Raw genomic sequence first — 15,209 nt, forward strand, 5'->3', positions numbered from 1 at the left:
ACTTTTAAATGAAATCTATAAATCATTAAAGATCTAAAAGATAAAAACAACTTCGGATTGTTTCCTTATTAATAGGAAAACAGAAAATTTAATTTTTTTAGGATTTGGGGGGATTATTTATTGTTTTCTATTTGATTGGCCAAATCTTTACCATTCTTGACTTTTGCTCAGTGGCCGAATAAAATCATTTCAAGGGCCACAAACGGCCCTCGTGCCACGCTTTGGACACCTCTAAGTCATTGATGTGTCTTTCCAGAGGAACTTTGACTTTTTTAAAATTAATTTATTATCTTCATTTTTTTAAAATTATCATTTTAATTTTTTTATTTATTTTAAAAGTTAACTTTTTACATCTTCATTTATTTATTTTTTCATGCTAATGTTTAATAATCTCTAATGCTGTCGCAGTTCAGATGCTGACTAAATTAAAAACAGATGCACTCAAGTGAGAGTATCATTTACTTTTTCAGGTATTTAGTAGTATTTATCAAAGTACATACAGTAAAACAAACTTTTAAGAGTTTTACATACAAATGTATTTGATAACAAATTTTCTTTTTCCTTCCACTTTACAACTAGAAGAAATTTTGGCCTTGTTTCTAATATATTTGTCTAGACTCTAGAGTCATAAAACTGTTCAAGCTTAAAATATAATTACTGTATAAACTAAAGAACCAGAGTTGTATTTTAGATCTATTAAAATTCAACTTTTACAATCAGACTTCAGCAAAACTCCTGCCTCAATTTGTCAAAATGCTGTTAAAACATTGTTTTTATGATATAAAACTTATTTCATTCATCTATTTTGAGTTTATGTTCACTTAACTGAGTTCAAAATCAAAATCACTAGTAATTAATTTGATGAAAGAGAAAGAAACTCATGCAAGAGAAAGATTAAAAACAGACATTGAGTCACATAATATCTAAATAAAATGGTTTGATGTTCATAACGTCAAGGTTTATGGACGTTTTAAATGTTTTTCAGTGGAAAACATTTGGATATTTGTCCTCGATAGATATAAACGAGTCTTTTTAAATTCTTTCACTTAGCTTCACTTTTATATGACAAACTTCACATGCAGCGCAGAGAGGAGCTTTAACCTCCGCCCATCAGACCAGATAAACAAGCTGCAGATTAAGAGCTGCAGCTGCTGCTGGCCTGTGGGTGAGGCCACCAGCTTTCAGAAAAAACTCCTTCTGAAACTGCTGCCTCATTCAAACACACTTCTTTCCTCACCGAGTTGTTTTGTGGATAACAATTACTCCGGTGGGACGCTTAAACAGTAATTTTCTCCTCCTTAGTTGAGAATGAAGCTCCTTTTTCAGCGTGTGGTGACTGTACCATACTGCTGGAAATGTGGTGAAACCTGATGAACAGCCTCTTGAGTCGGGTTTAATATCACAAGGAATGCTCTTTTTATGTATTTTAAATGCTCCTCTGCTCCATCTGAATATGTGTGTGCGTCTAAATCTGGATGGCAAAAAACAAAAACAAACCTCCTCATGTCTGAAACCGTTTCTTGACTGTCAAGAAACGGTTGACAGCTCAGACACTTAAAGGGGATTTATTACACAAAATTCACATTTTTGCAGGCTTTAGTTCTTCCATTTGGGTCTCATCTGCTTCCAAAAACCAACACCCAGCTGCTTAAAGAGTTTTCAGGTGTTTGGAATGCGGGTCGTCTCTTTGCTTTTGTTTTAAATCCGTTTTATTTCATCACACTGCGTTCAATAAAGTCAAACTCAAACTCAGAACGCTTCCTGAATGCAACGTCACCAAGCCCAGCCCGAGCTGAGTTCCAGCACGTTTAGTCAGCTGGATTTACGTAATGTGAAATGGCTGCTTGTTCTGATTTAAAGTGTTAAACGGACTCACATTCATGCAGGCTGAGAGTTTTCAAACAAATGATTTTCTTTGAGACCAATAAAATAAAAAAAAACATTCAAATATAGAGTTAAGAAACATCTGAGAACCTTTTTCCAACCTACCATATATTGGTATTATTGAAATACAACATGTTTAATGTATTGCTGGGCGGCTAAAATGAAAGGAACTAACAATTAACAATTTTTAATTGAGTCCTGATTACTTTCAAATCGTCAGTTTTGGCCACTGACCACCATGAATCTCTAAAGCCACATTAAATTCTGGCTTCTTGTGACCACAGGAAGCAGTTTAAGCCTTTCTGGAGTCTGTATTTCTGCCAATACCAACGACTCACCTGGCCAATGGTAACCAGACCTGTGGGAAATACGAGGGAGCTAATTATATATTTAACAAGGTTACTATCAGAGAGTCTGCGGTCGCTGCTTTGGCTCCAGTCGCTGGGTTTGTGTTTACACAGTGGGCTGCGCCATCCCTTCAGAAACAGCTATCTGTTTGCTGCTGCGGTTGCTGTTTCAAGAACATCATTCATTATTTAATTTCTCCTTCCTGTTGGCAGTGCAGCTGGTTTGACGAATCTGGGTTTGATTTCACTTAGTTCACACCTGAAGATGACGAGATTCCCCAAAATGAACCTGATTTGTGTAAATATCCCTTGTAAATTCTTACATTTTTGTTTTAAAGGCTGAAGAAATGCAGTATGACCAACAGATCTTTGACACTTGGTTGTTCTGCTCCTGTTTTGTCCCTTTTCAGGCAGTTTACTGCTGAGTTTCAGGCTGTTGGAGCCAGTTTTGCTGATGTGTGTGCAGGAATGTGCAGGCATGCGTCAAAAGCTTTCAGGATGGTGGTGTGAGTTCGGCGTTCGTTGTCTCATCTCTCTGTGGACAAAAGTCAGAAACTAATCCAGCAATTCAAACAAGATCTGTTGTTTGAAGAGAAAATTTTAAACACATTTATCTGTAAATTAAAATACAACTGTAAAGTTAATTTACTTCAGATATTCATAAGTATTTATTTTTGCAAATTTCTCATTAGATTATTCTATTTTCGTTAAGTTAGTTTAAGAGTGCACTTGCTAATTTTTATTAGTTATCCTCTGTGTTTATCTCCGTTCATTGTGCACTATTTTCTGCCACAGATTTTCCTTCCACTCAACTTTCTGCAACTTCCACATATCCTACCTGTATTAGAAATCTGAGAATCTCAATTATTTTGTGTTTTCTATTTGTAATTTTTCTTAATATTATTGAAACAGCAACAAAAAAGTTCAGCAAAAGTGTAGAGAACAGCATACAAATGTTTGAATTACCTCGTATAACTTTTATAATAATTGTGTTGTAGTTTCCATCTTCCGTATTTTCCATTTGTATCGACTAAATATGTTGTTAAGTCATATAAACCTTATCAGTATAATATATATTTTTTGTTTTAGCAAGAGAAATTACTCATTGTCCAGAGAAAAAATAGCACTTAGTTTAATAAATTAAATTCAACTAAAGTCCATTAAAGTCAGGAATCGTTAGCATCAATTATGTTCTGGATGCCTTGAGTTGTTTGGATCGAGACTGAAATTCCTCCTCTGGTTTCAATCTCTGCTGAATATTTTTTTATTTTTAATTCTCAAAAAAAGAGAATTAAATTGGTGTCAATCAACTCGACTATGTTTGTGCAGCAACATTATTTTTGTTTGGTTTTGAAGATATTAATGAAAGTTTAAAGGTCAAGAGGTCAACCAGGCTCCTCCACTTTTACAAAATCAAATTAAAATTTCATTCATATCTTAAAAGTCGAAGCAGCACAAACGTAATCGAGTTGATTGACACCAATTTTATCTGATTTGAAGATGGTTGGCGGAGCTGGTTGACCCTTCATGACCTCTGGAAACATTTCTTAATATCTTTAAAATTATAGTGGCACAAACAGAAATTTTGATGCACAAAAATTTGACATCAATTTTCACTCAGGTTTTATCTAAACTTCAAGTTTGATTGCTTTTCTCGCATTTTCCAAATAACTATTTAATTTAATTTGCAGTAGTCGATTGTATGAACCAAATCATAAGTTGTTTCCGGTTAAAAACAACGTCTTTTCCAAATAATCTGTGAAAATCTGCTTCCAGAAATTAATTATTTCTTCCAGCTTGTTTGGTAACTTTACTGAACCGGAGTCAATTTTTATTCTTATTCAAACAAACTGTTGAATAAGTAAATAAAACAATATTCCAAATTATTGAGATGAGTTGGTAAAATCAATTCAAGTACTGGCTGTTATGACAAAGTAGCAAAGGATTCGTTACATTCTGAGATGTTAGCGTGAGGCTGTGGAGGTCAGAGGAAGACAGATTATTATGAAACCTACGTTGCGTCTCAGGGAAATGAGACGGTGCCAGACGAGCCGCTGAGCTGCACACAACCCCAGGATTTAATTAATCAGCCGCTGCCTGTGTGACCAAACGCTCGGCCCCCTGTCGCCTCCATTCTTCGTCTCCTTTCACCGCCCATCGCCCGCTCCGTCTCACGCCGCCCTCCATTACAGCCGACCACGAGTGGGTTCAAACTTCCTGCCATTAAACCAAATTCTATTTTCACTGCGTCTCGACAAAACGAATGTCCTCTGCTAGATCCCACACAACCTGGATATTTGAGCTTATTTTAATTGTGCAAAGTTCTTTATTTGTGAGTCAATATATTTTTGCACATTTATGCACATCAACTGGAACTTTCAGTATCTGGCAAGTTATTTCCGCAATTTACTGTCTATTAAAAGAGCATCCCTCAGATTAATTTCACTTCCTGCAACGGCGTGAGTAAAATTACCGTAATAACCCGATATTGGCTGTAAAGCGCAACGTCTCTCCTTTCAGGAACCATAGGAATTTTTCAGATACCGCAACATGTGGCGGGATTACGGTACTGCAAATTTGGTTGCAAATTTTGTCCGTGAAACTGGAAGAAATAAATGGTGAATGTTGCAGCTGTTTTAGGTTTTTTTGACCTTTTCCAGCATCTTCAGAGCAAATTGACCTTTTGGGTCGGAGGAAACCCAATACGTTAGATCCAGAAGGGATTTTAGAAGGTCGTTTGATGAGATGTACAACGGCTGCTGGAAAAGACAAATGTTTTGTTGTTGAATTATCAGCGAGAGAGCAATTGCTGCATTCTTATTGATTGTGCAGGAGGCTCCACTTCTGCTTTTCAAACATGTCCAGTTTATAAAATTATGCATTTGTTTGCACCCATTTTGGCATTCATCAAAATATGTCTGCTCATTTGTTTACTCTATAGTGTTTTCTTCATAACTTTGTAATTTTCTGTTTTTATTACATAAAGCACCTTGAACCGCTTTGCTGTTGAAATGAGCGACACAAATAAAGTTGATGTACTTTGAGTTGGAGGCCAGCAGCAGCTCATTTGGATTTAAAGTGACTTAAAACGGCTCATTCTGAAAATACTTGATGTTTTCTTGTTCAGGGAAGCGCAATAGGTGACTTTTAACATTTCAATTTCCATGCATTTCTCATTTGACTCAATTCCCTCAGTTAGAATAACAAGCAAAGAGGCCAGAGAAGAAAGTTAAGCTCTCCAAAGAGCGCAGAGGGTTTCCTCTGACCCAAAAGGTCAATTTGCTCTGAAGATGCTGGAAAAGGTCAAAAAAACCTAAAACAGCTGCAACATTCACCATTTATTTCTTCCAGTTTAACGGACAGCAAATTATTGTATTGAAGCTGTTCCGCATTATGACTTATTTCTTTGTGTCTGCACTACCTTAATATTCAAATTACATTTGGTATGGTAGGATAGAAAATAATTTTTCTAGCGAGATCAGAAAAATAAAACAATACAATAGAAAAGTGATGCCACAAAAATTTATTTTTAAGAAATAAATTGGAAAAATAAATTTCTTCTGACATTTTTTTATTTCTATCTGCTCAATAACGCAGTAAACATGCAAAATTTTAAATGAACAAAGTAGTTTTATTTAAATATGTAAATTATTTCTGATGCAAAAACTGAAAGGATTCTCGTAAAACTGTATTATTAAAAGACACGTTGATGTTTTTTGTTGTTTTTGTCAACGATTTGCAGCCACAGTGGAAAATAGATCACAAATTTTAAATAAAACAAGAAATATGTGTAATAAAAGAGAGAAATGCATGCAGGTGAAGGAAGCGTCTGGAATATACAGCCTCAGCTGCAATTAATCATTTGTTTCATGTATCAGAACGTCCTAGTCAAAGCCCAGATCTAAACTCAATTGAGAATCTATGGCAAAACTTTAAAATGGATGATACAGACTCTCTGACTGAGTTTGAGCTGCTTTGAGAACAAAAAATCAAAATAAATAAAGCAAATTAACTATTTCCTAAAGAGTGTTGAACATTTCAGATTTTTGTTTGTTGAAAAAATATAAAAACCTCCATTTTGTTCCATTAACTTCAGTATTAAGCATTTTTTTGTGCTTGTGATAAAAAAAAATTCCAATGAAATGCATAGATGTTTGCCATATTAATGCCTTAAAACGTAATAATTTGCTGTGAATACATTTTAAAGTAACATCAGAGTCAGTCTGCAGATGCACAGTGATTCTAACTTGAAGTTTGTTTTCATATTTTTACTGAATCTTTGTTTTGGTTTCTCTTATTAATTCAAATCAGCAGGAGTCCGTTTGTTGTGCAGTTAACCCTGGAGGACTTGCGATGACGCAGCAGTTTCTCCTGTAAGAGCCACGACTCTTCAAATATACATAAAAAGACACGACACCTTAAAACCCGATCTGAGCGCCACAATGCGGTTTATGTGTCTGGATCTGCTTCTCTCTGCAGTTTCCGGTTTAATTTGATCAATTCCTCCTAATATTCTCCTGCTGTCAGCCTCTCTCCAGCTCCTTTCGGTTTCTGCGTTTCTGACAAGTCAAGGTCAGGAGACCCGCGGCGGCGGCGCGCCGCGTCCCCTCAGCACTCTGCCACCCGATTAGCTTAGCTTGCTCTTTCTTTCTATCTGTCTTCACGAGGCTCTCTCTCTTTTTTCACCTCATTTTCTCTGGTTTTCCCAAAATCCTGCAGTTCAGAAGCTGCAATGGAAAAGTCTGATTGCTACAGCAGCATTTTAGATTCGCTAAAGGATCTGTAGAGAAATTAAATACTTTGAAATGTTATGATTTAAAACAGCATTGACTATGTATAAACTCCTTCCAAGACGTTTACAAAAGTGATTTGAGATCAAAGAAACAAACTCTGAGTTACGATATTGTAGGAATTTGTAGATTTGAACTCTGAGTGAGTTTTGCAGATTTGTTGAAAAACTGGAGGGACTTATTCATGTAATTTGGAGTCTAGAGGGCCACACAAAAAGCTACGGCGGGCCACATTTGGCCCCCGGACCTTCAGTTTGACACATGTAATTTATAGGATTGGAATTCATTTTTCAGTTTCTCAAGGTGAGTTGCAGATGTTTTGTTTTTAGATTTACAATCGCAATAGTGATCTAACAACAAAAGGTCTGCAACAAGCCTGACTGCAGAGCGTTGAGCAGCGCTGTTCCCCCTGCTGATGAGCTGCATCTACAACACCAACAATAAAACTATTGTTTACATCTTTCTTTCTTCAGGCTCAAAGAAAATGTTTATTTCTGCAAACGCAACTCAAGTTTGTTTCTCTTTTAAATCACAAATAGCCGTAAAGTTTTAATATTGTTATTAGTATTGCTGTTGTAACAATCAACTCTGTTTTTTGGTTTCCATCAATAGGTTATTAAGCCCAGATATGATTTGTTCATGGTTTTGTTGTGACCAGTCACATTTTTTCATCCTGTTCGAATAAGGATGAAAAATCAGGACAGAAAATGTGTAGAAATCATGTGCAAAACAAATACATAAATATGTTTTCTTCTATAAATTTCCCTAAAGACTCGGCTACATTTTAGAAAAACTTCCAGAAAATCTTCTGCTGCGTTTATTTGCTGTTTTGTTTATAACAAGCTGAATGTTTTCGGTTTGCACTGAGTCTCTCTATTGACATATTTCCACTGCTGTAGTCAATAATCAGCTAATTTTCCAATGTGAGGTTTGAAAAAGGTCACATATTAGATCGTAACAGGTGACCTTTACATCGCCTGACGCTAATTAAGACAACACTTCCCAGAGTCTAATCATAAATAATCACATAACAACATTCAAATGAGACTTTTACCTGGTTAATTTAATAACTATAATTAAATATTTTGTTTTCTGCACCAAAAGCTGCTGTTTTATAGATAATTGCCTCCTTTTGTGAAACTCTTTTGTTTCTGCTTTTAAAAAAAGCAGAAACTTTATTTCTTGTTTGAAGGACTTTGCGTCCGTATGACAATAAATATTTAAAAATGAACTTTACAGTTGAAAATATTTCATGACCTTTTGGGAAAAAACAGAAAGGAAACTGATATTTGATAAATATCTACCATAGGAAATGTGTTGCTATATCTACCGAACCATGCATGTGTTTCTCTGAAGAATCTTGATTCTGGCAGAAAACTATGCAATGAAAAAGGAACGTAGCTTTGAACTTAAAGACAAGAAAAGTGCTGTAGATCTAAACATTTTAGTTTCTGTTGTCTGACTTCTGTTCTTCTGCGTTTCTGATTGTGTCTGATTTAATTAACACACACAAAAAAACAACAAAAAAAGAACGACGGTAAAAACTTGGAACTGAGATTCAAGATCTGGAAAAAAAACAAATAAAAAATTCAATTTTATCCATAATTAAAGTCATTAGTGGAGTCAGCTTTTTGCACTTAATCATGTCTGACATGAAGAAAATTCTGAGACAGAAAAAATAAACTATATAGGGTCAAATAGTTTTCCACAGCACTGTGTAATTGCTATAATCAGCGTTGTTTAGTTTATAACGGGAGATAATTTTAGTTAATTCCCTCAGAGATTTAAACTGTTTTTTAGCTCAATATTTTGATTTCATTCGCTTCAGGCAGCTGTTCTCAGGACAAAATGTTTCTAGTCCACTGATATAAAAGACTCAGTTAGTGGCATGTTGGTAAATACGTGAGGAGAAATCAGCATCTTAAGAGCTAAATGCTTCTCCACAGCTGAATCAAGAGAGGAAATTTGACTGAAATCCAGAAACAGGAGTCCAAACAAGCAGATGTTTGCAAAATGAGCTGCAACCGCAATGAATAATTTTAATACATCTTGTCCTTTATTCACAAATCCTACATTAAAATAAGCATTGAAACCTTGAATCGCTGTGTCTGGAAACGTATTTAGGCGAACATGGATGTTTGCTTGCGCTGTGCAAACCTCTCTGGCACCGCCTGGCCTTTCAAGTACCAGTCGGATGTGTTTATCCATGCAGGTCAGCAGCGTCTGCAGCCCAGAACCCATCGTTCATTCATGAGTGGCTTTCATGACCCCACTTACGGGCCGGCTCCTCGAAAACGCAGCCCGGACGTGACAGAAAGCAGCCGTCGTGCTCAACCTTTACCAAGAAGCTGCTGCTGTGAACCTGTTTGTGGGGAAACGGGTGAAGTTTCGGAGTAATCGGGAGTGAAAGAGAAGTGAATAAGGATCTGGGGCATTTCACGGTGCGGTCAGATCGTCTTCTGCTCATGCAGCCCATTAGAACAACAAGAGTACATTGAAAATCAATGGTCCAGATGCGACTGCACTCCCCAGAGGAAGTACCAACATATTGTTACTGACGCTGTTCTTTGCTTTTAAACTCAAACAAATCATAAGAGATTCAAATTTTCTCCTAAAATAGCTTCACAAACAAACATTCAATTAACTTTTTCTCTATAGTTGTTATTTTTTTAGAATTTGAAAACTCAAAACAGGCTGAACCCAAATATGTGAAATGTTCCAGAGGCAGTCAGTGCTTAAAGGTGAGGATACGTCCATTTGAAACATTTTCATTACATGTTTTGGACAAAGACATTCTTAGATAATAGGATTTTAATCTGACCTATTGTAAGCTACATATAAGCCACAACTCCAACTCAACATTTACACTCGGATGTGAAAATGGCCTCAAACAGACGCACAATTATACAATCATTCTTTTCTTCGAAAAGCAGAAGTAGAGCCTCCTGCACGTCCAACAAAGCAGCAAGTGGTTTGAAGTGGTAAGCCAACAACAAAGCCTTTCAAATGCATGCAGCAGTAAAACCAGCTAACCAAAAGAACTGGAGTTCAGCTGGGGTTGCTAGGTAACAGCCTGGACTTTGCTGGGGTTGCTAGGTAACAGCTTGGACTTCGCTGGGGTTGCTAGGTAACGGGCAATGCCTTCTCTTGTTTACTTTACGTTCCGGAGGTTTTTGAAAGGCCTCATTTTCCAGATACCAAAAACATTGATCTACTGCCAAAAATCAATTGGTAGGGTTATTTTGAGTGCTTGAGTTGCTTTTAGAAACAGTAGAAACCCAAATGGACGTACAAAAACGTGAAAATGCTTCAACAAAATAATGCAAATGTAAATTTGCACAGAAATGTAAAGACAGAGCCTTAAATAATCTATTGAGACAGCTCACCTGCCAAATATAGAAGTTAATTAGGGAATTACTTACACTTTAAATACCTAGATGTGCCTTTAAACTTTGGTATTTTAAATTTCTGATGATATAAAATGTATCAACTGATGAGAGAAACAACAGTTTATTACCAACTTTCTCATGTAATGATTCCAAGCAGACAGTTGGTTCATTACCAGCATAGAGAAGGAGACAGTGCACATTGTTTTGATTAATACACAGCCAACCTCAGGGTTTTTCCCACCACTTAAGACTCAATCATTTCCTTATTTATAATGCAAGACTGTGAACAATCAGTACAGCCTTCAACGCCCGTGTTTCTGATGCGGCAGCCGGTTTTTCTGCATTCATAAGCAGTCTGATTTCCATGTATGAGGAGAACATGAGGCAGCTCTGGAGCCAGGAGGTTTAATGTGAAGAGGAGATGCCCAGATGCAATCTGTTCCCTGGGTTATTAGTTTTAGGGATTCCTGCTGATTTCAGGCTAAGCGAAGCTCAGTCTCCGTTCTCCTTCTGCGCCTGCTGAGCAAGAAATGTAGCATCACAAAGAGATTTTCTGCCAAATCCAGATGGTTTGTAGCAAAATGAAAAAAGATCTGGTATTAGACTGGTTGAAGATTTCACTTTGTGATCTCATTCTTTTCCTAAAGTGACTATTTCAATTTCAGACCTGCATATAGTAAACTTAAATCACTTAAGATTACTGTGGGTCTCTTCAGCCCTTTTAAAAAATTTTATTCATTAATTTAGTGAAAAAATAAACAAAAAAGCACAGCTGATTTGAGGACTTATTGGACTGTAACAAAATCACAGAGGTCCAAACTCTCACTTCCCTTTGAAACTCATTGCCATTTATTACAGAAAATCACATTTAATAATATTTAAAGTGACCTATTATGCAAAATTGACATTTTTTATGTTTTTGTGCTTCCATTCGGGTCTCCACTTCTAAAAACAAAAAAGAATAAAAAAAAACAAAACAGCCGATCACTTATTGGCAATACGTTAACGTTTCTTGGCGTCTGGAAAATGAGTCGTTTCAAAAACCTTCGGAAAATAACGTTACAAACCAGGAGGCGCTGCCCGTCACCTAGCAACCCCCGCGGAATTCTGTCCGTCACCTAGCAACCCCTGCGGAATTCTGTCCGTCACCTAGCAACCCCCGCGGAATTCTGTCCGTCACCTAGCAACCCCTGCGGAATTCTGTCCGTCGCCTAGCAAACCAAGCAGAACAGAGCTGGTTTTTGTTGCTACAGCTGCTATCGTCCATTTCACCAAAAAAAAAACACACAACAAAAACAAAGCAACAAAAAACTAATGTTCAGTGGGATAAGTTATAAATTGCATGTTAATTAGCCAAATTATTAATAATTAGTTACCCAAGTTGAATGAATTTAAATTAAATGGCTCTAAAAACGGTTCTAAACTAGTTTATGTTGTTAAAACGGATTTATTGTACAGAAGTCGAGTTTAGAATATCCAAATGATCTTATGGCAAAAGTATGTTGATCCTGTTATGACTGCCAGGATTAAAAGCTTAAAGTTTGTTCTGGATGACTTTTAAACGAATCATTGGGTGGAGGCGAATATTTTCTGCCTCTACCTGTTGATCCTGCAGTTCCCTCTGTGTTTACCTGGAAGCTCAGCCGTCATGGCCGCCTTGGCTCAAGAGCTTGTGATTCTTGTTAAATGACTCTCTAGCCCCGCCCACTTTGAGGTAATCCAGATGATGATGTCATCTGAGGTCGTTGATGGGACGCGAGACAGAAAGAAAGAATTTGTTTTGCTGTTTTGACAGTTTTGCTGAGCGAAAACATCCAGATGGGAGTGTCTGGATCCTTTGGCAAGAAGTAATTCAACACAAATTAATAGTTTTCTCTTTTACACTAGCAAGAAAAATTAAAGAGCTGAAGAAAATAATTTGAATTTGATGGATTTTAGCAAAATAATCTGTACTTAGCTGAAATGATCATCAGAAGATTATTTACACAATATTTTATTTTTTGACATTCAGAGGAACTGGGAACTTAATCTGGATTGTAAGGCTAATTTTAAGGCTTTTATGGATCTTTTACCAGTTTTAGTAATATTTTTTGAGGGAACTATACTGTTTTAAACTTAAAAGTTACAGGAGTATCATTGAACTATTTCTCACTTGAAAACCTAAAATCTTCTCAAAAGTAGAATAAACTTTCAGATTTAGAACTGTTTTTGAAAAAAAAAGTAGATTAAAAACAGAATTTATTCAATTTAATCCAATTTTTAGTAAAATTATATGCTATCTGTAAAGCTTAAAAAATTACCTGAAAACATATTTAATATCTGGCAACAATTTAATTACGTAAATTATTTACTTTTATTATAAATTAGTTTTGTAAATTTGTATAATCACTCTTATTGATGATTCTTGTGTTTAGATTACATTTTATGAAAAAACAAAATTGACATAAGTTACAAAAGACTTGCTAATAAAAAGTAAATCAAAGTATTTTCAATGAAATTTATACATATTTTTAAAAAATGGTCTCAACATTTAAAAAAAAATGTTGTTTTACAATTTTTGATTAAATAAAGAAAAACTTTTTGGGCATATTAAAGCTGCTATAAAGACTGTCTTATTATCATTTTTTGAATACATATAAATAAATATATATTGCTAATAGTGATTTGTAACTGTATGCAGTTATGTAAAAGTCTATACAAATATAAATACCTAGTGAAGGAGGTATTTGTGAAATAATAATACAACCCTCTTACAGATCGGCCTAAAAGCAGCAAACTGTCCTCCAACTTCCCCATCAGGACCTTTAATTTGCTTCCTGCTTCCTCCAAAAAGGACGAAACAAACAAACATTCATCCAGCTGGTTTTCTCCAGCTGACTGTCACATTGCTCAGTTCACAAAAAGCATTCCTGTTCTCTCATTTTATCCGCCGATACCTCTAACACTTCAAGCTTTTAAACAATTTTCCTTGCAGAACCCGCTCCCGCTTTTTACTTCCAGCTATTTTTCATTCAGAAAAAGCAGAACAGAATAAACCACTGTTGCTTTTAGCTCTTCAGAGTTAATTATATGAGATGATATGATAAGTGGTAGTTTCATCCACTCATCTTCTTCCTGGATCAGGAAATCCGACGTTTTTGGTTATCTCAAGCTTTAATCTGCAGCTTCTGCACAGATGAATCTGGTTGCACCAGCATAAAATATGAGACCAAACTCAAAAATTATTTCACCCTCTATCTATCTAATAAATAAAAAAAAAACACCTTACCAAGTGTTTTGTCCATTTTCTAGTGCAAATATCTTTGTTCTGTTGAAATAAGACAAAACTAACTTATGAGTGACTTTTCATCAAGATATAGTAGCTTTTATAAAGTCAATAATTTCTGAATATTTATTAAAAAATGTACAAGTTTCAGTGTCAAGATTTGTCCACATTATCCCATGTTATAAGAATCAATAATACGGCATTATTGGCTTAAAATAAGCTCCTATATCTCACTTAAAAGTTACTTGTACATAAGTTTTATTTCAAATGTACTAAGATAATTGTACTAGAAACCAGACAAAGATTTAACTGGTATCTCTGCAAAATCACAAAATCTAACCAGCTGATACAAACTGATCCTTTAATTCTTCTAAGCAAATTTTTTAGAGAAAATGTTTTATATAAATGTAAAATGCTTAAAGTATTGGTATTTAAGCAACTTTTACTTAAAAGCAGATTTAAGCAAACCTATTTTAACAGAAACAATCAGACATTTTCCATTTTGCTTCCTGCTAACTGATATAATTTTTGATCCAAACAGAGAAAATAAATAAGGAAATCTAATTTGTTGTTTAACTAGAAAAACATTCAAGTATTTTCCTGACTTACTTTGGTTTTGAAGACCAAACGTTACACAGGAATCAGACATTTTTATGTTCTCCTCTTGTATTTCTCTGATTTACAAACCAATTTTCTGGAAACACAAGCAGATGCTCGAATATGGACACATTTTGACCCCTGGGACAAACCCGGCCTGCGGCTCTGGGGTGTTTTTATGAATCGGATCGGAGCGTTTTGGACGCGGACAGATGGACCGGTCCTGCTGTGGCAGCAGGAATCGTCCCTGGAGAGGCTGCGGGATTTCAGGAAGGATTCCCGATCGATACACATTAACGACAACGAGGATTCGCAGACATCATGGAACCGCAAGGCTCTCAGTCCGGCTCTGTTTGTGTGTTGCCATGAATTCATCCATTCATTCAATCAGTTGTTAATGTTGCAGGGTTATAATAGTTGCTTTTTTGTTGTTGTTTCACTGTGACTTTTGAGCAATTCAGTTAATTTTTAGATTATTTTCTAGATTTTATTAGTTCAATATTGTTCAGAGTTTTAGATTTTCCATCCTTTGGTTTATTTTTAGGTGCAGAATTCACAAAGGTCAAAGTATGATATTGTGATTATGAATAAAAATATTCTCAAATGTTTTTGAACAACCAAAGAAGCGACTTTTACTGACAGTGTGAACAAAAAAACATCTATTTCACATTATTTCCCTAAAATGAACATAAGAAGAACATATAAAATCAATATACAATTGCAAAAATATATAAATGACTGTTTTCATTGATTAGTTCCCATTAAATCAATAATTTAACTTGTTTTATAGTTTATAGTCAATGTTAAATATACAAATATTTTGCTTTTATTTTTACTCATTAAGAGATACGATTTCAGATTTGAGTAAAATACTCAAAATAAGCTCACAATAAGGTAAAAGTCGAGGTTTTATAAAAATCCCACCTAATTACAGCAA

The 15,209-nt window shown here is 35.4% G+C and overlaps 1 protein-coding gene across 1 annotated transcript in view; it reads left to right on the forward strand.

The window, feature by feature from the left end:
* Window positions 1–15,209, forward strand: part of LOC129368223 (rho-related GTP-binding protein RhoN-like) — a 28,238-nt gene that overhangs the window by 2,214 nt on the left and 10,815 nt on the right. The window lies entirely within an intron of this gene.

The sequence above is a fragment of the Poeciliopsis prolifica genome, unplaced genomic scaffold (assembly GCF_027474105.1).
Source record: "Poeciliopsis prolifica strain line A6 unplaced genomic scaffold, Auburn_PproV2 SCAFFOLD018, whole genome shotgun sequence".
NCBI classification, from domain to species: Eukaryota; Metazoa; Chordata; class Actinopteri; order Cyprinodontiformes; family Poeciliidae; genus Poeciliopsis; species Poeciliopsis prolifica.